At 37.8% G+C, this 25,637-nt stretch overlaps 1 protein-coding gene across 1 annotated transcript in view; it reads left to right on the forward strand.

Annotated features, from left to right (window-relative positions):
- The first annotated feature begins 3,750 nt into the window (after positions 1-3,750).
- The window catches only part of pmfbp1 (polyamine modulated factor 1 binding protein 1), a 222,662-nt gene continuing 200,775 nt past the window's right edge, over positions 3,751-25,637 (forward strand). The window contains exon 1 of the mRNA XM_073813011.1: positions 3,751-9,806. The gene's annotated coding sequence lies outside the window, so the exon portion shown is untranslated. The remainder of the gene's footprint in view (positions 9,807-25,637) is intronic.

The raw sequence follows: 25,637 nt of genomic DNA on the forward strand, positions 1-25,637 counted from the left end.
CACAAGACAGGCGAGTACATACTGTAAGTACACCCTAAAATCACAACATTTTGTCAGAAAGCATCTGTAGCCCCGGCATCTACCACTCGTCAATTTTATATTTTGCCATTGTAAACAAAGCGTCCATTTTTTTATTTGTCTTCATTCAGAGATGCAATTTCAGCCACCATGGCAGTTATCTACTCATAACAGACCCACAGATGGAGCGGAGTCATTACGATTAAACGCAATTTCATTCCCTACCGAGCCCAGAATAAAGTGCTCTCTCATATTAAATGGCCAGTCTGGAATAGCAAGTGCTTCCTAATATGCAGCGGAATCAACACATGCTGGAAAATAGACATGTGGAATTGCGCTACAGCCAGACAGAAAGCAGATCATAGGGAGACGAAGAGGAACAGGATGGCAGGGTACTATAGGAAATCGGGCTGTGTTCTAATTATTTTCAGAAATGTCATCACTATTCTTTTATTTCTCCCCACGTTGGCAGCAAATGCCATGGAGAACGGCTATCTCAGGGAGCCATTTTAGCAAGGAACACTCCTTCACCCCGTCCTCCTCCCTCAGCGGTCTGTTTAATAGCAAGTGGCTGGCTGTGCGGTGGGGTTGGTAATTTTGCTGCCTTTTCATGTGTTGGAGGGTGATGAGACCTCCACCATTAGGTAGCGTCGGCTTGTGATGTATGATGTATGCACGGCAAGGCATTCTGATGTTTATTCATGATTTTCAAGGCAATGTCTCAGCAAAGCTCTCTGATTTCCTTTTAAGAACAAACTTTGTGAGATTGAGATTTCAGTTTAAAAGCGAAGAGCCCTACATCCTGCAGCGATTCTATTCCACCCTTTTTAATCTTCCTCTCTCCTCTGATATTACCTTTGTCGGCTTTCATTTACTTGACCACCTCAAGTAAAATGATTACATAAAGTTATAATTCTGCAAGCAAGTGTCCTTTTAGGTCCTGTTCCCTGTGAAGGACACTTTAAAATTAACATTTCACATTTATAATTTAGCTGTTTTCACACAAGCTATTGCAGTTTATATAATTTTATTTATGAGCTTTAATAATAGTATGTCATTATTGCAAAAGACAAATTAGTTGAAAAAGTGGGTAATTCTTACGAAATCCAGATATAGAAGGTGTCCAGCATCAGAATTTTTAAAAAGCCCTTGAAGCCATTTTTTTGCACATTTAAGATTAAGGTCTGAACTTACTATAATCATTATTCTTAGAGGATTTAAAAAATATTTCCTATAGAAATATTTTAATTTTTTAGATTATCATTATAAAACATTATAATTACCACAACATGATATTACATTAAATGTATGCATTTACAAACTCATGTTTCGGTAATGAGAACTAAAAAGTTTTCTAGGTGTTATGACAAACAAAATTTCAACTTTTATCTGGAGAGAAAAAATAAGAACTACTTACATGGTAGCCATCTTGAGTGTCACAGTCAATTATGTCCCTTCCAACAATTTTTTTTTGAAAATGTTAGTACCTTAAGGGCTTAAACAATGATTGAAAATTGTTGCGGAGGATGAGAAAATTGGTCTTGGACACATTTATATTCCTTATTATTGTCTCTACATTTACTAAGGATCACCAAATACCACATGTTTCTTTACTGTAAATGTAAATAGTATAACATGCACTGAAGCTTTTTATGTTTTAGATTTTTTTAATTTAAATATTTCCATGTCAAAGAACCCAAACCAGTCATGGACACATTGCGGAAATGAACATTTTCCCCTTTAATGTGGAAAAAACATCAAAATTTGTTTGTATGACATAATTTGAAATGATGTTCAAAATAGTACATGAAGAGTTGTTTCTACTGTATGCTGCTTATCTTTAGAGCATTTACATGTTTAATCAAAATGTTTCATGACACCTAAGTCTAATTTTGCGAGAATCACCCAAGTAAATGCAGATAGCCTATAAATGGAATAAGACTGTGTTGCGATTTAGTCGCATTTAGACCTTCATATATGCTTGTTGGATTTATGTGTCATTTGTCCAAAGTTTTGAATGTATATTTTATATAAAAGGGATTGTTTACCCAAATATAAAAATACTGTCATCATTTACTGACCCTAATGTTGTATTAAATCTGTATTAAACAACATGAAAAGGAGATATTTTGCCAAATGATGCTATCCATGTAGTTGACTGTACCCATTGACTTCCATAGTGGGATAAACAAGTACTATGGAAGTCAGTTGGCACCGTCAAGTGTGTGATAACCAACATTTATCAAAATATCTTCTTTGACGTTCAACAGAATAAATGATGCATACTGGATTAGAAGAACATGATAGTGAGTAAATGATTACAGGATTTAACATTTTGGGTGAAATATTAACATGCAGTTTTAAGGTAATATTATGAAATGCAGCAGTTCATATGTTTGTGAAAGGAATGTTCTGTATTAAATACAACCCTTGACATTTGTTATTAGCGACACTGCTGGCCATTCAGTGAATTGCAACAAAATACCTTGAGGGAAGTGGCCACTAGGCCTCCTATCTGCTTGAATGGGTTAGACAGATATCTCTAAAATCATGGGCAAAAATCCCAATTAAACAACAGATTTATGACCAACAATTAAGCCTAACATTAACTGTACCATAACTTTTGTTTTATAAGCTCAAATTGCGAAAATGTCTTGTTGATGCTAGAGGTCAGAGGAGAATGGGTCAACTGATTCAAGCTGATAGAAGAGCAACTTTGATGAAATAACCACTTGTTACAACCGAGGTATGCAGCAAAGCATTTGTGAAGCCACAACATGTAAAATTTTTAGGCGGATGGGCTACAACAGCAGAAGACCCCATCGGGTACCACTCAGCTCCATTAAAATAGGAAAAAGAGGCTACAATTTGCACAAGCTCACCAAAATTGGACAGTTGAAGACTGAAAAAATGTTGCCTGGTCTGATGAGTTTCGATTTCTGTTGAGACATTCAGAATGTAGAGTCAGAATTTGGCGTAAAAACAGAATGAGAACATGGGTCCATCATGCCTTGTTACCACTGTGCAGGCTGGTGGTGTAATGGTGTAGGGGATGTTTTCTTGGCACACTTTAGGCCCCTTAGTGCCAATTAGGCATTGTTTAAATGCCGCGGCCTACCTGAGCATTGTTTCTAACCATGTCCATCCCTTTATGACCACCATGTACCCATCCCCTGATGGCTACTTCCAGCAGGATAATGTACAAAAAATAATGTCACAAAGCTCGAATCATTTCAAATTGGTTTCTTGAACATGACAATGAGTTCACTGTACTAAAATGGCCCCTACGGTCACCAGATCTCAACCCAGTAGAGCATCTTTGTGATGTGGTGGAATGGGAGCTTCGTGCCCTGGATGTGCATCCCACAAATCTCCATCAACTACAAGATGCTATCCTATCAATATGGACCAACAATTCTAAAGAATGCTTTTAGCACCTTGTTGAATCAATGCCATGTAGAATTAAGGCAGTTCTGAAGGCGAAAGGGGGTCATACACAGTATTAGTATGGTGTTCCTAATAATCCTTTAGGTGAGTGCAGATGAGCAACAAGAATGTAGGGTGATGTGGAAAATAATGTGTGTTTTGAAACATAAACCATGCAAACACATTGTATTACACCAAATACACAACATAACGTTGTTTTTAGCAATAGGTGCTTTAACATCGAGTCCACATCCAACTTTATCTTGACTCTGACTCAACACTCGATCTTTGGTTTGGCTTTTGACTCTGACTCGACTACAATACTGCTTTGACAGAATAGGACTGCATTGTATTGTTTATACAAGTTTAATTGTAAATTATTAACACATTGCCTCCAAAACAACAGTCTCTGCAAATATTTTGTTAAATAATTTCCTTAAAAAAAAAAAAATTTCACACATTGGTAACACACTACCAGAAGATCTTCAGACTAAAACAGTAGTCCCACCACTTAAAAGGCAATATAGACAACTTCACAGCTTAAACAACATACATTTGTGTGTCGAATAATCAATATAGGTGCTTTAACAAAAATAAGAGCTTCGTGTTTCTGCTTTTAAAGCCTTCAGAATGCCTTGCCCCTCAGATTTTCCTTCTAAGTTCATTATCGTAAACACAGTGCTTACTTGTTGTTACAAACTGCGGATGAGTTCGATATGTTGTTTGTGGTAATTGACATCATGTCACAGATGCTGTCAATAGAGCTTAACTTGTTTTCAACCCGAACATTCCTTTAACGCGGTGCCAGTCATAGAGCGGTAAGCAGTTCTCAGCCACAGCCAACATAATCTCACTTGTTTACAAAGCAGCAAACCTAAATTTGCTTTATAGTGACTGTAATGTGAAAAACTAGCCCCTATTTGTCTTGTAAATTACAATTTAATGTTAATTAAGCCACATCCATCCATCACAGTGGCACAAATGTACACCCAGATTAGGTGATGGGGCTCCACCTATAAAGAAATAGGGCATATTTCAATAACCAACCAGCAAGCCTTAACACAGCGAATGCATCATAATGTAACAACGCAGGGCAGGATGGATATTAAAGTGACTTACACAGAGGTTTGTAAAGCATGACCCGAGAATACATTCGGCTGTTTGTTCTGGAGTCATATTTTTCATTGTGAATGAAAGCGATGAGGCTACAGCGCCACCTGCCTCCAGCAGAAGGCTTTAATGAGGTTTCATGCAGAGCCAGAAAGCCTTATTGTCCACATATACACATTTTCTCTCTCTCTCACACACACACACACACGCCCGGATGACGAATGGCCCCGCTCCGTCGTGCCACTCCATGCTAATGCCTGTTTGGTGTGTGCGTTTGGCAGCGTGCCTCTATTTGCATACGCCGACCAGCGAGGGTCCGAGCGCCTCGCTGCGTGCGCCCCTCTACCTCCCCACTATGTTTGGTGTCAGAGCCTCTGGGATATTAATAGGAGCCCTGTTTTATTTTCTGGGTCTGAAAGCGGTGCAGTGGAGCGTTAGTAAAGGGAATCCGTCTCTTTGTGCTTAACATATGTAATGCCCACTAATCAGCCTCAGCTCTGCCGCACAGCGGCCCCATATTCACACTGATATGATAAATAATGCAAATGTGGCCAGCCACCGCAAATGCCAGAGTGAGCCAGGGCGCACGGAGAGCGTGCCGGAGCCCGAGAGCTGGCGGAACAGAATGGTTGTTTTGCTGTCACATTGATTTGCATGATAAAGGGCAGGCTAATTGCAACACTTAGCTGCGGCGTCCTGATAATACGCTACAGGATTATTAAAGGACACGCGACGGCTCTCTCCTTTGACTTGACTGATAGACTTTTTGGGGAGGCGCTGATGCTGGCTTGGAGGAGCTGTTTGCTGCCAACTCACGCAGTGCGAAACCTCATAGTGGCCGTAGAAAGCGTACTCGCTTTCCCACTTAAACACCCACATGTATTTTTGTTTCTAAGTTATTGCTCACCGCAGGGGTGGGTCTGCACAGCGGATTCAAGGCGTAAGAGCTGAAGAAAAAGCCTGTTTGTGGGTGCGTGCTATAGGCGAGCCTTCTTTTTTCTTTAAAAATAATAATAATAAATGATGGATGTTTCGTATTAGAAAAAGGTGCAGAAAATCCAATTTAGTCTCAGGCTTTGAAAAAAAGTAAAAAAAAAAAGAAAAAGTGGAATTCTGTATCACTCAGCCAATCTTTCGCTTTAATGCTCACACAGGGGCCGGCGCTCAATGATTTAATGTGGCTTGTGAAAATGGCCGCCATTATGTACACTATTAACAAATCAAGTGCTGCGCTATCCAAGAGTGAATCTCTGGCACTTATGCTGTATGGCCTCATGTCTCTCATTGGTGATTTATTGACCATGTTTATAATCATAAATGTGAGCTGTATATTTAAAGTTAGAAATTAGTATTCTGGTTTGGTTTGGTTGGTCTCCCGCTGCAGGAAAATGGTAAAAGATGGCTATGCAGATTTTTGGAACATGGTTTATTTCTGGTCTACCTACAGTATCGTTTTTGGTCATTTCTAAAATGGTCACTGATCAGTCGATGCATGTGAAACCAGTAACCATCAGAAGCTGGTTTTAGCTTAAATTTCCACAAGGGGCTCCTTTTCTTCCCATTTCTCCCTAATGTTTTCTGTCTCCTTGCTTCATCCTTATATTCCAGTCCTGGCAGTCTGCTGGAATCCTGTACTCTAATGAAGCCAGCATGAGCAGTAAGCTTTAGCCAGGAGGAAGTCTGGTCTTTCACTCTTGCTACAGATTGGTTAATATCCCTGTGCACCACATTAAAAAAATAAAAGGAAAAAATGGGCATTCCTATTTAATGAACCATTTCCTCCAAGCAGGGACACAAAAGCCAAACCATAAAATTGCAGAAAGTGCGAGGAATAAAAGCAGTGTACGCTGTAAAAGACACATTTCCTCTTTTTGTTCTCGCTGTGATAGCAGTAATGCGCAGTGTTCACATCGAAAACACTGTTAATTCTTTTGGCCGAAGCGCAGAAGGAAAAGTTTGCTCAATTCCCTTTAGTGCTCAGCAGCGTCCATATGTCCATAATCTTGAAACCATTAAAATTACTTTATTATTTTTTTCAGCCCTGCTTTTATTTCTCTTGCAGAAACTAGCAGGATTTCGGCTGAATTATCTGCTTATATTACATATCCACTACCAACTCTTGTGACCAATGTAAGAGACACAGCTATACCAGATCTCACAAGTACAATGCGTATAAAGAACATGTGGTGACACAGTCTTCGGCGTTCGGTGACGCATTGAGCCGTCTGCTCCTGAGAGGCAAAGTTCAGAGCCCTCGGTAGGTCTAACACCCACGGTCAACAAACACTCACATTCTCAGCTCGCACATAAACAGGTACAGCTGCTCAAAAAAAGAAAAAAAATCCAGCCGTTTGTACACTTCATCATAGCATGCAGATGTTTTTCTAAGTCTTTTCACACGTTCGAAATGGCTTCTACGTCCAAGGCCGCAGCTGTGTGGATCTAATGTCTTTTTCCCCTGCTCTGCTTTGGTGAACGACTCTCGGTTGTGAACTGTGTCAGCTCTATAAAGATTTTGGTTGGAAAGGGGACAGCTCTGCGGAGTACATGTTAGTTTTATTTACGTTGAGGTTTTATTCGCTATTCGAGCTGGGCTTAAGTGGGTCTCCTGCGTATTGTAGTTAAGCAGCCACAGATGCCGGCCAGTATGTCTCGGGGTCCCCATGTTGGAATTGGCTACCACATTTGAAACGTTCCTCTCGCAGGTTTCCCCGAATTTGTCAGAAAGACTGCGAGATGCATTTTCTCTGATCCAATTAAGCCTGTCATTGCCCTTTAAGCTAACATGCGGACATAGCAGAAACATTTATGTGGCAGTCAGAGGTCATACACCAGACCCTCCAAGCATTGTCTTGGCCTTTTTTTGTCAGACGTGCAGCCCGATCTAATTTGGTGGGGTCTGAGACTTGGATGCCGATTTTCTGACAGGCCTGTACGTTTTTGAAGTACACGTAATTTGAAGTGGTGACAGGCGGCACTGGGCCAGGCTCTGCTAGAGTGATGGAGTGATTCAACAGTTCACTTGGGCTTTATTAGATCAGCACTGTGATTACCCATCAGCCCTTGGGAACGCACTGGCCGTGTGCATGGGAGCCTGGCACACTTGCAGGTGTCAAGGTAAACAAACACCAGTCAAATGTGATAGAGGAGATGAAGTGGTGAGAAGCACAGACTCCAGACCATATGTTTTTGCCATTTGTAGCTGTATGAAAGATTAGTGTGCTTATTTTCATGTCATGACAACGATGGATCTGTAAAGACATTAGCTCTGTTTCCAAGCATGGTAAGCCGCCTTGCTGTTTACTGACTGTATAGTCAGCTTTTAACCCTACAACCTTACAATTGACTGATTTGAAAGGATTTATATACGCTGCATTTTTTACATTGCTTTTAAAGCAAACCATGAAGGAGACTTGACTAACAGATGATTCCAATAGAGTTTTACACACAGTTTGACATACAGTACTGGTAAAAAATCGGAAAATATATAACATATTATTATAACATTTTATAATAATGGTAAACTCATCAAAACTATGGAATAACAAATTAAAACTCGATTTTATTATCTGATATGTAGTCACCCTTTGTCTAGAATTTGCTAAATCATACTTGTGGCATTTATTAATTAGCTTCTTGAGGTCTCACACTGAGATGCATTTTAAACAATATTTAAGGAGTTTGCATCTATTCTGGGCTCTTACTGGCTGTGTTTTCTTCAATATTTAATCTAAGGGAAAGATTTACTTAACAGGGCTAATTAGTCTAAGAGCGCAATTAAAAAAAAAGTTGATGGGAGTGGAAATTTCTGTGTGCGATTTACTGGCGCATGTTAAAAAACACAGGCCTAATTTTCAAAATGACCAATGCAATCTACCAAGAGCAGTGCAAATTTGCGTAGGTATGCTTTTTTAGGCATTAAATAATGCAGCAAATACTGTACATGTAAAGTACGAGGGCAAAACGTAATAAATTGTGTTACTTTAAATATTCTCCTCCCATAAATTTTGCATCCGAAAGGGAAACTCCTACAAATGCATATGCAATAAGGTCAGTCGTATAAGTAAGTACAATAGTATAAGCAAATACAATAAGTATTTTTACTGTGCGTCTTTAGTAAATCCTGACAGTAGAATTTGAATGGCAAAAGCTTTTTCACTGAAGCAAGCTTTAAGTAAATCTGTTAAATAATTTTGAAAAAAAAAATTTCTAATGTAAGAAATTCATGTTGGGCACACATTTTCGTCTGCAGAAATAATTGCAAACATTTAAACATACACCTTCAGATTAAAAAAAAATTTAAGATCACGGGGAACATTTGAATCAGGTGTTTTTAATTTTTTTACTGGTGCTATATTTGCTAGGCCAACAACACAATACTTTATAAAAATCTGTAAAATAGTAAATTTTTCAAAATACTGAACTAGGGGTGGGCGATATGACCAAAATTTTATTTCACGATAGGATTCATTTTATATCATTATAACAATATGTGTCACGGTAGAGGTTTTTATCTTTTAATGAGGTTTTTTTTGTTATTAAAATATTTAATGCCATTCTCACAAAAAACGTATACATGCATATAAAAGAAGATAAAAACAAGCTCACTAAAGATAAACAGTAAGTAATGAAAGAATGATGATAAATAATAGTGTGTATCTTATTAAGAGTAGAAAGTGATTTAGTCCAGAGCAGATTTTCACAAAAACATGAATGACAGACATGAGCAAAATTAGGTAACTTCCCCTTTAAGACCCATTTCCGGATCCAATCTAATGTTACACATGCATTTTCTTTTTCAGCTGTTTACTTTCTCTTAAGCCCTAAATGTTTGTGTTTATGAGGATACTTGCAAAGACGGGAATTTTTATGCATATATGTATTTAAGGCAAATAAAGTGGCAAAAATGCTCACAAGCTTAATGAGCAGCGGATGCGCGACTTGCATGCTCCTCTGACACAGAAACAGCATGCGCATATAGCACTGTTGTTTGTGTTTCAAAGGCTTAAATGTGTACAAACGTTAAGTTTCCTGACCACGCGCACAGCAACGTGATGTGGGATCGTAGAGACGATAGTCCAAAATCTCAACCAGTTGACAAATATCTACCGGTTTATCATATCTACCGGTTTATTGCCCACCCTTATACTGAACTAATCTGATCTTTTATTCACAGAGCTTACTGCAGTGCATTCTGGGATTCTTTCATCTACATAGGATAGATGCAATTCTACGGATTTAACCAAAACAAGGTATGCCTTGGAAAATAACAAAATGATTTTCCTCAAAGCCCTGACTACATTTGCATTCCAAACTATGACATTATCATGCAACCCTTAACAAAGCTGAGAAATATCGCATTATTCCTAAAGCGGTCATTTTTTCCCAATAAAATGTTTTGTTTCTCGTTTCACGTGTTACAGTACTGATCAATCTACATGTTATTTACACTGCAAAAAATGACTTTTTTACTTAGTATTTTTGTCTTGTTTTCAGTAGAAATATCTAAAAATTCTTAAATCTAGATGTATTTTCTTGATGAGCAAAATGACCTAAGAAAATAATACTATTTTTTAGACAACAAATATGCAATTTAAGTGAATTTATGCTTAAAACAAGCAAAAATATTTCCCAATGGGGTGAGAAAATTTTACTTGAATTAAGTGTTTAAGAAAAAATAAATCTTATTTCACAATTTTTTTCTCACCCCATTGGCAGATAATTTAGCTTGTTTTAAGGAGAATTTCACTTAAATTGTATATTATTTGTCTAAAACTAGACTTATTTACGTAGGTCGTTTTGCTCATCAAGAAAAAACATCTTAATTTAAGAATTTTTAGATATTTCTATTGAAAACAAGACAAAAATACTAAGTAAGAAAGTCATTTTTTGCAGTGTAGTGCTGTAACACATCTAAGTTCCTGTTGGGACGAAAGTAACACTTGTTACTTTTGTCCCGCTGCTAATACTGTTGCATTATGTTGAACATTTATATTTTGCTAATTTAATTTAATTTTCATAGTGTTCATCGTGAGAAAAAATTTATATTTTCAACAATTCAAGTTTGTACTGTCAGGTTGCTTTTGAAACATTTGATGAAACTGAAATGTAAAATAAAAATATCATTTAAATAATTTTTTGCGAAGATAAACAACAAAATATGTTTACAGTTACATATTAACAAGGTGATAGTCATGTATATTTATTAAAATCAAGTGTAACCCAAAAATGTATCTTGTTCTGTTGTGTTACTTTTGTCCCAGCTGACAGGGTCGAAAGTTGCAATGCGCTACTTATGTTTAAAGTGAAATTATACTGAAGTCGTTTTACATTTTTTTCAAAATTCTATGGAAGAAAAATAATGACAAAAGTTTTTGAATTAAAATAGCCTGTTGAATTGTACTACCTGAAAAAAAATGCATTGTATTAACCGTACTTGAATTTAAATGCATTGTATTTTTATGTTTTTGAATTAAAACAGCCTGTTGAATTGTACTACCTGAAAAAAAATGCATTGTATTAACCGTGCTTGAATTTTAATGCATTGTATTTTTAGGTTTTGCATTTTTAAGGGCTGAAATTCAACATGCGTGTATATTTTCTGTATTAAAAATTCAATAGTCCACATTCACCTTTTAGATTTCACTTTAAAATATTCGGTCTGTTTAAAAATACAACGTAAAATATTCAGCAGGCAAGTTTCAGTCCATTTAAATTCGCGTCCAAAAATTCAAGTCCAAAAATTCAGTCGTACAGATTTCAACATTTAACATCCGGGAACTGCAGGAAAAGCAGTAGAGTACCGAGTATAATCTCATCTGCTGTTAATCGATCTGGCCAGCAGGTGGTGCACGTGTTCGCCAAGACTTTGTACATGTAAGATGATTTATCCACTGCAGTGATGAATGTTGGCTTTTATGTTCAGTTTTAGTAGAACAACTGTAATACACTCATACAGAGTGTGTATTGTTTGGTTATGTTATTGACAGGATACTAAACGGTTTTTAAATGCCATATAAATTAAATAGGGCCTTTCTGCCTGCTATTGGCTTCGTTTCTCAAAAGCTAAGTTGATTGTAGATTTTATTGGTGGCAATCTACCATCTTCTTATGCCTACGAGAAACGGACACGTTTTTGTAATTCGTCACCTCAGTTTATAAACCATACTCGGATTATTGAACTGTTCAAGTTACAAATTGTGCGCGCGGATTAATAAACCATACGCACAATTAAACAATCAGTGCTCTCAGATTTTCAATCCATATCCACAAATTCATAAACAATAAATAAACAGTGCACACGCTTTCGCAATGGTTTTGCAAACTGAGTCCACTACCGCAGAGGTCCCCAACCACCGGGTCGTGGACAAGTTGCCACCGGTCGCAAGAACATCCTGAAAAAATGTGTATAATAGCTACGTTATCAGGTGTTTTGTCCTTTACGAGCCGACTTCAAATAACATATCAATCCACTTCTATACAGGGCCGTGCTCACTCTTTTTCTTTCTCTCTCTCTCTCTCTCTCTCTCTCTCTCTCTCTCTCTCTCTCTCTCTCTCTACCAGCGCATCGGCGATCACATTGCTGTCATTAGAGTTCAAGCATACAGTACTTCTAAAACACAATCGATCAAAGAATTGCAAAGGTATGACTTTATGAATAAAATGAAGACATTCATTTGATATCGCAAATGAAACTAATTGCAGGCAGGCGCGGAGCTAGCCCGCCCAATCAGAAATGAAAAAAAAATAATACTCGGGACGTCGGGGTAGCGATTTTGCGAGCCCTGCATAGGTTTGTTTTGTAGAAAGACTTTCTTTAAAGTGAATTTCGTTTTGTATAAATTGTATCTTAATATTAATCAATGTTTAATCAAACAATTGCCTCGATTTAATAAATAAGAAGCAAACCAAGAACGTCTGTGGTGTGGATTATAGTGAACCCACTATATTTCCGCAGCCTATTCTTTCTGCTTTTAATGCATTTCTTAAATGAATGTCTCAATTACACAGTAGGCTTATAGGTTGTTATGATAGGCTATTTGTTGCTAAAAGCAATAGAGTATATTGGAGAGCGGGTTAAATCTTTGCGTGTGAGGGAGAGCTCCCTCACTACCTCCCACACTTTCGTGCGCCTCACGCGCTACCTCCCACACCTCACACGCTACCTCCCACACCTCACACGCTACCTCCCACACCTCACACGCTACCTCACACACCTCACACGCTAGGGAGGTAGTGAGGGAGCTCTCCCTCACACGCAAAGATTTTACCCCATCTGCTATATTGTATAAAGTGTAGCAATAAACATGGCGTGACTTAGTGCTGAGTTAGAGAGCTGGTAGGCTATCAAACAACATCACTGTGATCAGATGTTTCCTTTCTATTTTTTACCCCGCTGTCATATTTGTTGTGTGTTTATGTTATTGAGAGGAAAGCGCGCAGCACATATTTATAACGTATTGTTATTCAAAATACGTTTTCCACTTGCTTGCAAAAAAAGATCTCAAAGTGATCATGGCTGAAAGCTGCTCGGGAATATTTTTTTCATTAGAACCATATAACGCAACATTCAACTTCTTTATAATAGTTTTTAAATAGTTATCAGGCTTACTTATAATTTTACTGTTTTTAACATAACATGCAATAGGTAAAATACACCATATGAAGTTGTATCCATGTCTAACTGTCCCGGGGCTATGGCGAATTCTTGTCGGGCTACAAAGATGTATCTGCGCCCTGCCCGTCGGAGGAAAAAATATTGTAATGGGTTTGCATTCTCTCAGATTTAGTTAGGTAATTATATTGTATGTAATTCGGTGTCATCTTGTTAGTTATTCCTATCCCCACTAACAAGTGAAACTGTCAGGAAATGAAGTGAAAGCATAACTAAACCCATTATTCCTTTCGTGTTCACGTCTGAAATGCGCGCTCCTCGTCTCCGCTCTTTGCGAGTACCCGCTTCTTATGGTCATCAAAAAGTATATTAAATGTTTATTTATTTGTCATTTCGTTTAACCTCAGAGTCAAACATTATTCTAGCAATTCCCTTTTTTTTTTCTTTATTTAGTAAGTTAACTTAAATATGTGAGAACGAAAATATATTTTTAGTGATTTGTATGAAGAGAATATGATGTTAGAAGCTTTATTTTATAACACAAAATAGTGACTGCACACTCACTTGCAAAAATTATTTATTATAACCAACGTATCGGCAAATAGCCTTCGTCAAGGTATGTGTTCGCTCAGAGTGAAGCTTCATTTTAAGCATTTAGTAGCTTAATTTATTTAAACAGTTTTAATAGGCTATTTTAAAAAGTATTAGGTTTTTTGTGTTCATTTATATTTCTTGTCACTGTGTGCAGGTTCTTTTTTGTAGGCTATATGACAGCCCAATAATTTTTTTAACCAAAAAGGCTTAATTAATGTCATGTTGCATTACAATTTAAAGTATATCAATAATGTCAAAAATGTGACGTGCAGTTCGGGTGTTCTCACCAATACGCTTGTGATTCCTGAAGTTTTGACGAATTTTATAGACTTGTTATAGTTTCTTATTCAAAAGTGACACCCATAGATTCAGGTCCACCCGGACTTAATCCATGCCCACCCATATGTCACGTTCTGCATCCGCCACTGAAAGGGTGACTTCAGATGATGAAATGTAACCATTGATTTTTTTGGATGCTTTTAGTCACCAAAATTCTCACAGACACAGTTACATTTGTGCTATTGTAGTTTGGACGTGTTTATTATTATTCTGTAATATGGAAAAAATATAAATAATAAAAAAAAAATGTAGGGGTTGTCCTCGGTATTTGAAAAATCCTGGCTACGGCCTTAATGACAGCAATGTGATCGCCGATGCGCTGGTAGAGAGAGAGAGAGAGAGAGAGAGAGAGACAAAGAAAAAGAGTGAGCACGGCCCTGTATAGAAGTGGATTGATATGTTATTTGAAGTCGGCTCGTAAAGGACAAAACACCTGATTAAACTATAACGTAGCTATTATACACATTTTTTCAGGATGTTCTTGCGACCGGTGGCAACTTGTCCACGACCCGGTGGTTGGGGACCTCTGCGGTAGTGGACTCAGTTTGCAAAACCATTGCGAAAGCGTGTGCACTGTTTATTTATTGTTTATGAATTTGTGGATATGGATTGAAAATCTGAGAGCACTGATTGTTTAATTGTGCGTATGGTTTATTAATCCGCGCGCACGATTTGTAACTTGAACAGTTCAATAATCCGAGTATGGTTTATAAACTGAGGTGAAGAATTACAAAAACGTGTCCGTTTCTCGTAGGCATAAGAAGATGGTAGATTGCCACCAATAAAATCTACAATCAACTTAGCTTTTGAGAAACGAAGCCAATAGCAGGCAGAAAGGCCCTATTTAATTTATATGGCATTTAAAAACCGTGTAGTATCCTGTCAATAACATAACCAAACAATACACTCTCTGTATGAGTGTATTACAGTTGTTCTACTAAAACTGAACATAAAAGCCAACATTCATCACTGCAGTGGATAAATCATCTTACATGTACAAAGTCTTGGCGAACACGTGCACCACCTGCTGGCCAGATCGATTAACAGCAGATGAGATTATACTCGGTACTCTACTGCTTTTCCTGCAGTTCCCGGATGTTAAATGTTGAAATCTGTACGACTGAATTTTTGGACTTGAATTTTTGGACGCGAATTTAAATGGACTGAAACTTGCCTGCTGAATATTGTACGTTGTATTTTTAAACAGACCGAATATTTTAAAGTGAAATCTAAAAGGTGAATGTGGACTATTGAATTTTTAATACAGAAAATATACACGCATGTTGAATTTCAGCCCTTAAAAATGCAAAACCTAAAAATACAATGCATTAAAATTCAAGCACGGTTAATACAATGCATTTTTTTTCAGGTAGTACAATTCAACAGGCTGTTTTAATTCAAAAACATAAAAATACAATGCATTAAAATTCAAGTACGGTTAATACAATGCATTTTTTTTCAGGTAGTACAATTCAACAGGCTATTTTAATTAAAAAACTTTTGTCATTATTTTTCTTCCATAAAATTCCACCTGGTATTGATAGACAACACTTGTGAGTTATTGACCAAGGCAAAAATCTCTGTCTAAAACATTATCTTTTTTTTTTAAATGACGTTTTTCTGAAAATGGTACTTTCACCCCTGCTCTCCCCTACCCAAGTAAAAAGCCATAGAGTAGAATGTAGCAGGAGTGTTAAAACTCACACTCTGGACCAGACTATATTCAGTTCTGTCCCAAGCCTACTCTGTTTAGCAGTTTGAGTCCTTTGATTTAGTCCTTTCTTATGGTGACTTTTGTCTACTGCAAACCACCGAGCTCCCCAGTCATGCCACACATTCCATGGTGGAGAATCTGGGATTTGAGCTCTGTGTTTGGGGAAAAGGAAGATGTCTGCCTGCATGAGAAGTGGAGCCCAGTGGGGAGACAGACAGATGGTGTGGACTACAGGCATCCTCTCGCTTTAATGAGAGAATGAACTGTCAAAGGTGTGCGTGTAATGACTCCCCTGCCAGCTGCTCAGTTCAGGCCCTGTGGGACGACATGCAAACCTGCCGATTTGAAGACACATTCTGACGTGCACCCACACAGGCACATTACAGACAAACTTCTGCCCTTTCCTCCACTTGATTAAATGTACGGCTTGACGTTTCTACACAAATATATGCCTGAGAAGCAGAAGAGTCTGGGTTGCTGGTGCTTTTCAAAGCCAGACGCTCTCGTATGAGTGACGTGGGCTGTTGGACTTAAGGCGCGTTTTCGATCCTAATGCACCTGTGACAGCTCTGCCTAGCCTCAGCCAAAACGCACAGCCATAGTTAGTCAGAGTCCTCCTAACGGCACCTGCTTAGTACTGTCGATTTGACTAATTCACAGAGACATTTCCCACATACCAAATGAAACGTAACAAAGAAACTGAATATTCAACGGCTCAGGCCAGTAAGCATAGAATGTAAACCATTCGTTTGGAATCACTGGCTTTACATCTGATGCTATGCAGAAGGGCTATTTGTGGAAACTATATATATATATATATATATTTGTTTGTTTTTGTGAAATTGTCCAGAATAGACTTCTTACTGCCTCTAAATGACCAATGCTTTATTTCAACATGTAAAGGTACACAGCTATAAAACACAGTTTAACAGTTAAAAATGTTACGCGTTATGCATTATTTTTGGTTTTGGAGTATTGCTTCATTGTCTTAACATACTGACCTAAAAGTATTGGTCACTTAATAGTTAATAGTTTTATAGTATACTAGTACTAAAAGTATTATAGTTAATAGTTAACATGTATGCTGCTCTACTGCTCTTAATGGGACACTCCACTTTTTTGAAAATATGCTCATTTTTACAGCTCCCCTAGAGTTAAACATTTGATTTTTACCATTTTGAAATCCATTTTGAAATCCATTCAGCTGATCTCCTGGTCTAGCGGTACCACTTTTAGCGTAGCTTAGCATAATCCATTGAATCTGATTAGACCATTAGCATCGCGAAAAAAAATAACCAAAGAGTTACAATATCTTTTCTATTTAAAACTTCTGTAGACTCTTCTGGAGTTACATTGTAAGACCGACGGAAAATTAAAAGTTGAGATTTTCTAGGCAGATATGGCTAGGAACTATACTCTCATTCTGGAGTAATAATCAAGGACTTTGCTGCCGTAACATGGTTGCAGGAGGCGTAGTAATATTACATGGTGCCTGAAAATAGTCCCCTGCTATTGAAAGTAATCAAGGGGACTACTTTCAGCTATCAGATTCAATGGATTGTGCTAAGCTATGCTAAAAGTGGTACCGCCAGACACGGAGATCGGTTTCCAAAACTCATGAGGAACTGGAAAATGAGCATATTTTCAAAAAAAGTGAAGCGTCTCTTTAAAGGCATCTGCCTATATGTTACCCTGCCTTTGAAATCCAGGCTAAAGTCTCATAATCTAAACATGAGATTACACTGCAAAAAATTATTTTCAAGAAAAACATTTCTTAGTATTTTTGTCTTGTTTTCAGTAAAAATATCTAAAAATTCTTAAATTAACATCCTTTTTCTTGGTGAGCAAATCGACCCAAGAAAATAAGTCTAGTTTTTAGACTAAAAAAATAAAATTTAAGGGATTTTGTGGATAAAACAAGCAAAAAATCTGCCTATGGGGTAAGCAAATTTTTCTTTAATTTGTCTTGAATTTAGTGTTTAAGAAAAATGTTCAAGATTTTTTGCTTTCCCCATTGGCAGATTTTTTTGCTTGTTTAATGCACAAAATCACTTAAATTGGATATTTTTGGTCAAAAAATAGACTAATTTTCTTGGGTCGTTTTGCTCATAAAAAAATACATCTTAATTCAATAATTGTGAGATATTTTTACTGAAAACAAGATCAAAATACTAAGAATTTTTTTCTTGAATTTTTTTTTTGCAGTGTAGGAGTGAGTTTTGATCTTTGACATGACCTTACTCAGTCAAATCAAGGTTATATTTTCACAGAATGTTCTTTACAATATGTAGGATCATTTTATGTACATAATAGTAATTTTCACAGTCATATATAGGTAGTAGACAACAAGACACTTTACTAGGTTTTCAAACAAATGACCATTTCTAGCTCCAATAACATTTCTGTATCCTTAAGGCTTATTATCATTTTCAGGGAAATGATTGACAGTTGACCTTCACATTGGTTCATGCCGATGAGACTGTACAGGTGACCTCTGTGGCCTCAGAAATGGCGTATTAATACTAATCTGATAGAATTACCAGGAACCAATTTATGTGCAGGCCAGTGCTTGGGTAGCAGTTAAAGAGATAAATGTTACTACACCGCTGGGGTGACTGGAGATTTCAGCGGCAGAAAGTGCCGTCCGCACAACCTCTGTCTGCAAATGTGAGAGGCCAGGAGGTGAAGCAACAGCATACTGGAGGCACATAGGCCAGCTTACAGTGTCATTGCATGGCTTGACTCAAACCCTCCGAATCAGCTTCCTCATTAGCTGCGTCGAGCAGGAGGGGAGAGGGAATGTTGAAAAGGGCAGTGTTTTAAGGTCACTTAAGAAAAATACAGGCGCAGTTTGGTAGAGAGAGGAAGCATTGATCAAACTGTACAGTTTTTGCCTTTTCAGATCATTTTAGGGGAAAAGCCACCCTATAGAAAAGAAAAACCCAACATTGATCAAACTAAACAATTTTTTTGCCATTTCAGATCATTTTAGGAAAAAGCCAGACCATAGAAAAGAAAAAATCCCACATTGATCAAACTAAACAATTTTTTATCCATTTCAGATCATTTTAGGAAAACGCAACACCGTGAAAAAGATAAATCTCATATGAGGTCTGTTTATTATCTTGGTTGTTTCTCATATTTTTCATCTGATTTTTCCAACACCAGATTATTTGAACTGCGCAATCTATTTGAACTTTTAGCAATATATTCAAATTGTATGTCAACAGTTGTCTCCTTTGTTTTTGTGTGTTTATTCTCAGGACGTTTATGAGAAACATCCAAGACAAAGTTGATACTTCAAAGAAAAATAGCTGTTGACTCTCATTTCTGTTAAAGAGCAACTTTTGAGCAATAAAACAAGGTTGGTGACTCTAGTAACCTCACATGTCCTCTAGAGTTTAAAATCAATCATTATTTTAAGATGAACATTTCTTATCTAATTTTTCCAACACCAAATTATCTGAACTATTTATCCACATCCAAATACTATGTTCATACTTTCATTGGTCTCTTGTGACTGGATTAATCCACACAAATTAAAAACACAAAGTTAAATCTTTAAAGAAGTAGTCTCCTGAGCTATGAAAGAGCAACATCTGAGCAATATAACAAAGTTGGCGACAAAGTCACAAATTGTCTGTATTGCAGGATTCAACAGAAGTGATGTAAGTATATCTAACTATAGACACTTGATGTCCCCAGACAACCTTGATTGCCTTTAATATCTAAGCTGCCAAAAATTCAGGGTTAAATAATCTATTAACAAAAAACGTGTTAACCGTCACACATTTTTAACCCTTAAATGTATATCAGGTCTTTAGAGACCCAGAATGTAATTAGTGCATAATTTTAACAATGTATATTTACTTGGGACGCCGTTTGATGACAAATAAAATGTCAAAATATAACAGCATATGCTTTATTTTATCAGTTTGAAATTGTTAATGAAGTATTAAGACAGTTTTGGCCCTAATAAGGAAGTCTATAGATCAGTGTAGATAATCATATGTGACCCTGAACCACTTACTGTATATACAGTACTGTGCAAAAGTCTTTGGCTGCCACCACCACCACCAGACTTGTTATTTTAGAAGTTTTAATGTCCATCCATATTTATCTATTTTATTAAGATACAAACAGAAAGTACAGGAAATAATGTAAAATATATATATATATATATTTTCAGGACTAAATGTCTTCTTTAGCCATCGTCATCACATTAGTGTGACCTCTCTTGGCACTAAACACATCTTGAGCGTTTTTGTACAGAATGAAGTAAAAATACAAATTTCTTTAAAATTAGACATTAGGATTTAATTTTATTTAGGTTTAAGAGATCCTGCAGTTTCTTGCTATTGCTCAAGTGGAAGGTGAGTTTACCCTAAAAACTTGACACATATATTAACATCTTTATACAGTTTTTAATAATATATAAACATTCCCTTTATTTTCTGGATGGGTTCTATTAAAGAACCTGAGGAAACAATTATATATGATCACTATAATACTGCAAAAACTTTAAATCTAATTCTGGCATGGTGGTCTAAGACCTTTGCACAATACTGTATATAGTATATTTATAACAATAGATGTCGATTTTTATCCACTTTATTGATTTTTTTTATGCCAAAGTCTGGATATTAAGTAAAGATCATGTTCCGTAAAGATATTTTGTAATTTTTCTACCGTAAAAAAATAAAACATGTGGTATATAATTAGTAATATGTGTTGCTAAAAACATTTTTTATATTAGTTGTATCTTGGCCAATGACGTATGATGTATAAATCTCTATTTCAAAAAATGTACCCTTATGACTGGTTTTGTGGTCCAGGGTCACATACAGTATATGTAATAATGATTGGGAAAACATCTATGCATTTAAGGGTTAAACTTGAAATTTTTCAAACATACAATTGGTCCATAGATTTCCATTGTTAGACTTCTTTGAATTTTTTATCAAGTCAATAATATGCCAGAAAAGCAATTAAGTTTTTAAACCAGAACATTTCTTTCAAGCACAAGTTACTGTAAACCAATATTGCATAACGTCTGGTGAAAAAGCATGCATTTTAATGTACTATTTCTTTGACCAAAATCTCTTTATCGCAAGTCAATAATAACGTATTTTCAAGGAGAGGTGAGCTATTGTGCATACATATGATAAAGTAAACAAACAGGCGATTCATTCAAAAGGCGATTTGCTCTTTTATCAGACAGGTGGGACTTCATTTCCTGCACACTAGGAATATAAGTTCTCTGTTCAGTTGTAAAATTCGGCAAGCAGTAGCTTTTTAAGTCAGTTCTGGGCTGATGCAACATGTTGCTCGTGTTGATATAGCTATAAAGTTAATCAATTCCCATCCTTTTGACTGCAGAAACATCCAGCAATGGAGATGTTAGTCTAAGATCTCACAGAGATTCATAAAAGGTCTCTTGCTGAGAGATCCAAAAGCTCAGTAGATAAGAAGAACATGGCATTACTGTGTCTGACAAGGTCAAATGCTTCTGGAGGGCAAGGTTTGCCAATAGAAGAAGTAAAAGCAGATTTCTCAGCTCCTGCCAATCACTGGCAAAGCATTTTTTGTGTGACCATTCACACCTCTGTTCAGACTTTAAGAGTCTATGTTTATTCTCTGCATACACTTGATTACTGATGAGCTGGACATTAAAAGCAGTTTGTTTGTTTTGAGATATATTCTCTGTTCTCCATGGTTAAGCCACCTTAATGGTTTTTCGCTCGCTGCTGGTTTATTGCCTCATTTTTCATACTGTCCCTAGATCCTGCTACAGGGTTTTCCTGTTATTTGAAGTAATTCATCAGGATATATACTATCTAAACTGCAATCGTACGTGCCACTCCAGTTTTTGTAGCTGTCAAAATACAGAATTGCTGTGGAATTTGAATGAGGAGATTTCAGCATTAACACTTTTCTTAAATCGGGCAGTTGATAATTAAATATTTTGAAGGTGCACGGAGAGGGGAAAAGATAATACTTCCCTACTGTAACAAGAGCATAGCTGCTTCTCCAAACAATATTGCTTTGGTGCAGGTCTGCATAATAAGAAGGCTGCTTATGCATATTAATGAGGCCACTTTGCATAATGTCTGCTCCATGTGATGTGCTCGGCGGAAAACAGACACCCTGTCACTTGTACTTTACTTAAGCGATGCATAAATAATGCTATTTTCATCACATTGCTACATACACGGATCCTCGGATGTTAAACTTGTCGTAACTTCACATGCCCCTGCGGCCATGCCCCCCCTTTCCGGCACGCACACGTGTCTTTAAAAACATATTCAAGAGGTGTGTGTGATGCCAAACGAGGTGCTCGTTACCCTCCTCCCTTTTCGTTCGAGCGAGCTTTTGGAAGAACTACAGCGACATCTGCATGTATCATGGCTCAAAAGCGCCAGGCGGATACCCGCTGCGAGCGGGCTTTTTCTGCCAGCCTACCGCTCACTTGCCCCACAGCTCTCATTACAGATTTCATAAACACGTCTAATTGCTCGTTCTGCATCCTCACAGCATTTGCATTTTTTGAGCACCACCCGGGGGCATTTGGTAGGTAAAACATGGGCATGACGGCTATGGGTTTACATACATTATTTTTTAGAAAATAACAAATAAAACAAGTCTAAATGTATATAAATGCATCATTTTTTTATGATTTCGAGAACATTTGTATTTTGCACATTTTTGTATGCTACAAGATTTTTTTATTTTTATGGGTTCTGTTTTCTTATGGCCCTGTTTTTATTTTCATATTTTTTTACTTATTAAATTATACATATTAATCAGATTTTATTATTTTGGCTTAGGCCCCACTCAAGCTCATTGTCTTAAACAGCTCATCAGTTCCCCTTTATTAATAGTGCATGCAAACGTGTGATTACCCGTGTGCATTTGTTTGTTACTGTGTGTGTATTTGTTGGGAACAAAGCACCTTTTTTTTATATTCGTGCTGCATGATCGTGTGCCAGACATAATGACAGCGAGCATATTTAACCAGAAACAAAGGATCAATTTCGCCAAATAATTTAATACAGGCAATCAAGGTCTCGGCACGCATACTGATTATGCGCGTACTCTGTTTGATGGGTGGTTGGCAGAGGGGGCAGATTTGAGTGTGTTGGATTTGTTTCATACAAGCGAAAGCTTATGACAGAATGCCCCCAGCAATTCCCACGCTTTCTTCCCAACCCCGACTTGCCAGTTCCCGCTGCCCGATCTCGCTGGCACCCCATGCCAACTTCTCACATTTCCAATTTTGTATCAGATCAGATTTAATGTTTTGCAATAGAAATAAAAAGCCTCAGGTCTCTTAATAAACATCATTGAAAAGTATTCCTTTGTTTAAACTTGTAGCGCTGCATAAAAGATAAAATCAAGCACTTTCAGTTTACAGATATACATTTCCTTTCTGTGTAAAAGTGACATATTTTGGCCTTGTTTCGTACATGTTAATCCGGTGATTACGAACGCATGTATCCGCATTCGCTCGGCATATAAACAGTACTCTTGTTCCTTCGGAGACACTCAATTAATCCGCATATGACAGGCTGAGCGAGCCCCTCCTTTTTTTTTAATTAACGTTGAATTAAAATGAATTGGCAGGATGCCGGAAAGCAGGCACGCAGCTTTGAAGATTGCCATCGCATAATGAGTTTGCTCTTTCCTTTTTTTAACACTTTGCGCTCCTCATTTGCCTACTCCCTGTGCTCCGCTGCCAGTTGGCAGTATGCCTTAGCGATTTAATGATATGCAAATGAAATATGCATAAAACCATTCTGCTGTACGATGATTAAGCGCCGAGGACATTAGCAGGTGCCCTGCCATAGGTCTCTTGTTGTCTCCTCTCCATTTTGCTTCGCCCGCAAACGCCAGCTCTATAACAAAGCTCGGCACTAATAACAGAAGAAAACGAACCATTTTAATTGTGACGGTAATATCCAATCGGCAGAAATTTAATCCTGTGCAGCATGTTTTGTAATATCCACATCCAGGGAAAGCAGAGGTCCTTGGCATTTGAAGGATTTGGCTGCAGTGAGCAGGGAGAGAGGGAGAGACATGCTGAGTTTTCCTGGGGAGGACTTATGAGAGACTAGCATAGCCAAGCATTGCAGTTGCTTTTCTGTGCTTGTTTGCATGTGGTATTATGTGTATGTTGGCTCACAAAGAAGGAAAATATTCTCCCTTTCTTTTCCTTCTGCCTCTCTCTCCCCCCTCTCCCTCCTTGTTTCTGCCAGCAGTTTTTTTCTTCGTTTTTTTGTAATCCATTTGTATAATGAGGACGAGGCGCAATTAACTTCCCCCGTGGAATTAAAATAAAAGACAGATCATCCAAACCTCATTAGCTCCAAACGATTATATCCACACGTGTTCCGCGGCGACAATTAAAAAAAAAAACGAAAAAAGAAAAACACATACAGCAAGATTTACGAATTCATTTACTAATTGAACACGCGGCAAACACTTAATCGATTGCGTTGACGATGCCCAAAAAGATGCCACCATTTGCCCAGCCTATCCTTCCTGGTGGCAGCCTTGGTTCTGTCATCTTGGTGGTTATGCCAAGGCAGTGTAGGAAGCACAAAGATCTTATAATCCCTCCCTTTGGATGACTTCTTCAATTATTCATATTCCACAACCGTGCCCCTTTGTCCAACAAAAATCCAGATGCATGAAAACTGACTAAGTAAAAGTTTGGAGTATCCGCTCGTGATTACCACGCGTTGATGAGCCTCCTTCCCCCGCGCTAATTGCCGTTTTAATTTTCGCCTTGCATTTTAATCAGTGAAAACGAACTTAACGAAATCATCCACTCTCGTTGATTGCAGCGGTGACCGTTGTTGGCTCTCTGCCCGATGCCCAGCGTCTTTTGCGGTACCAGGGCGATGTTCCTCCGAAACCTGCATGTACCAGGACCGGCTCTCAGAAAGGGCTAGTTCTGTGTTGTGCCCGACTATATACTCAAAACAAAACAAAATGAACGGGAGGAGTTTGGTGGTTTCTTGATTGGGTGGCAGGAAGAGGGCATGCAAAAAAGGGTGGGGGCGGGAGGGGTGCCAAAAATGTTCCCACAGCCCCCCTGCCCCATTTGACAGATTATAGACGGGTTGGTCTGGAGGTTACCGCCTTCCCAAAGAGTCTGCTGGTGTGATTCTGTGCCCCCTCCATTGAGTTCCTGCCTGGCTGTTGTGGGTGCCACCCCCCGTCTCTCGTCTCCCATACTCGGTGATGGCGTAAAAAATCTACAGTCTACAAGCCATTCATCTCCCTGGTGATTGCTTTGAATGTAGATAAATCGCACACGGCTGCCTCCTTGCCTTTCTGCCATAGCTTTGCTTGCTGCTGAAGTACAGTTCCATGTTTCTTGTCCTTTTTTTTTGCTTTTCTTCTCATTTTTAAAGTTTAGCTTTAGAAAATTCTGGAAAGTCCATATACTAGGAAAATAATTAAAAAACGCACGATGATCATCTCCGTTAAAACCGATTAACGCGTCGTTAAGAGAAAATGCATAAATTAATCTCCATCTGGTTGGTTGATTACAATTTTATGTGGTGGTTCATTAGTATGCATCCTCATGTTTGCTGTTTCTCTTTTTTTCTGTGTTTAGCTTTTGTAAACAGCTGTCGTTCTGCCGATGGCACCGTCCCTCAGGTCTTCTTGTGTTGAAAGCTGACGATTGGCAGATTGGCAGCCGCAATGCCCGCGGTAGACATTCTTCACTGGTTGGCAGGCAGTTGACAAGAGGTGGTGGTTTATATTGAGAAAAAATTAAGTATTAAAGGGGGAGCGGGGTTGGCACAAAAA

Source organism: Paramisgurnus dabryanus, chromosome 2 (assembly GCF_030506205.2).
Source record: "Paramisgurnus dabryanus chromosome 2, PD_genome_1.1, whole genome shotgun sequence".
NCBI lineage: Eukaryota > Metazoa > Chordata > Actinopteri > Cypriniformes > Cobitidae > Paramisgurnus > Paramisgurnus dabryanus.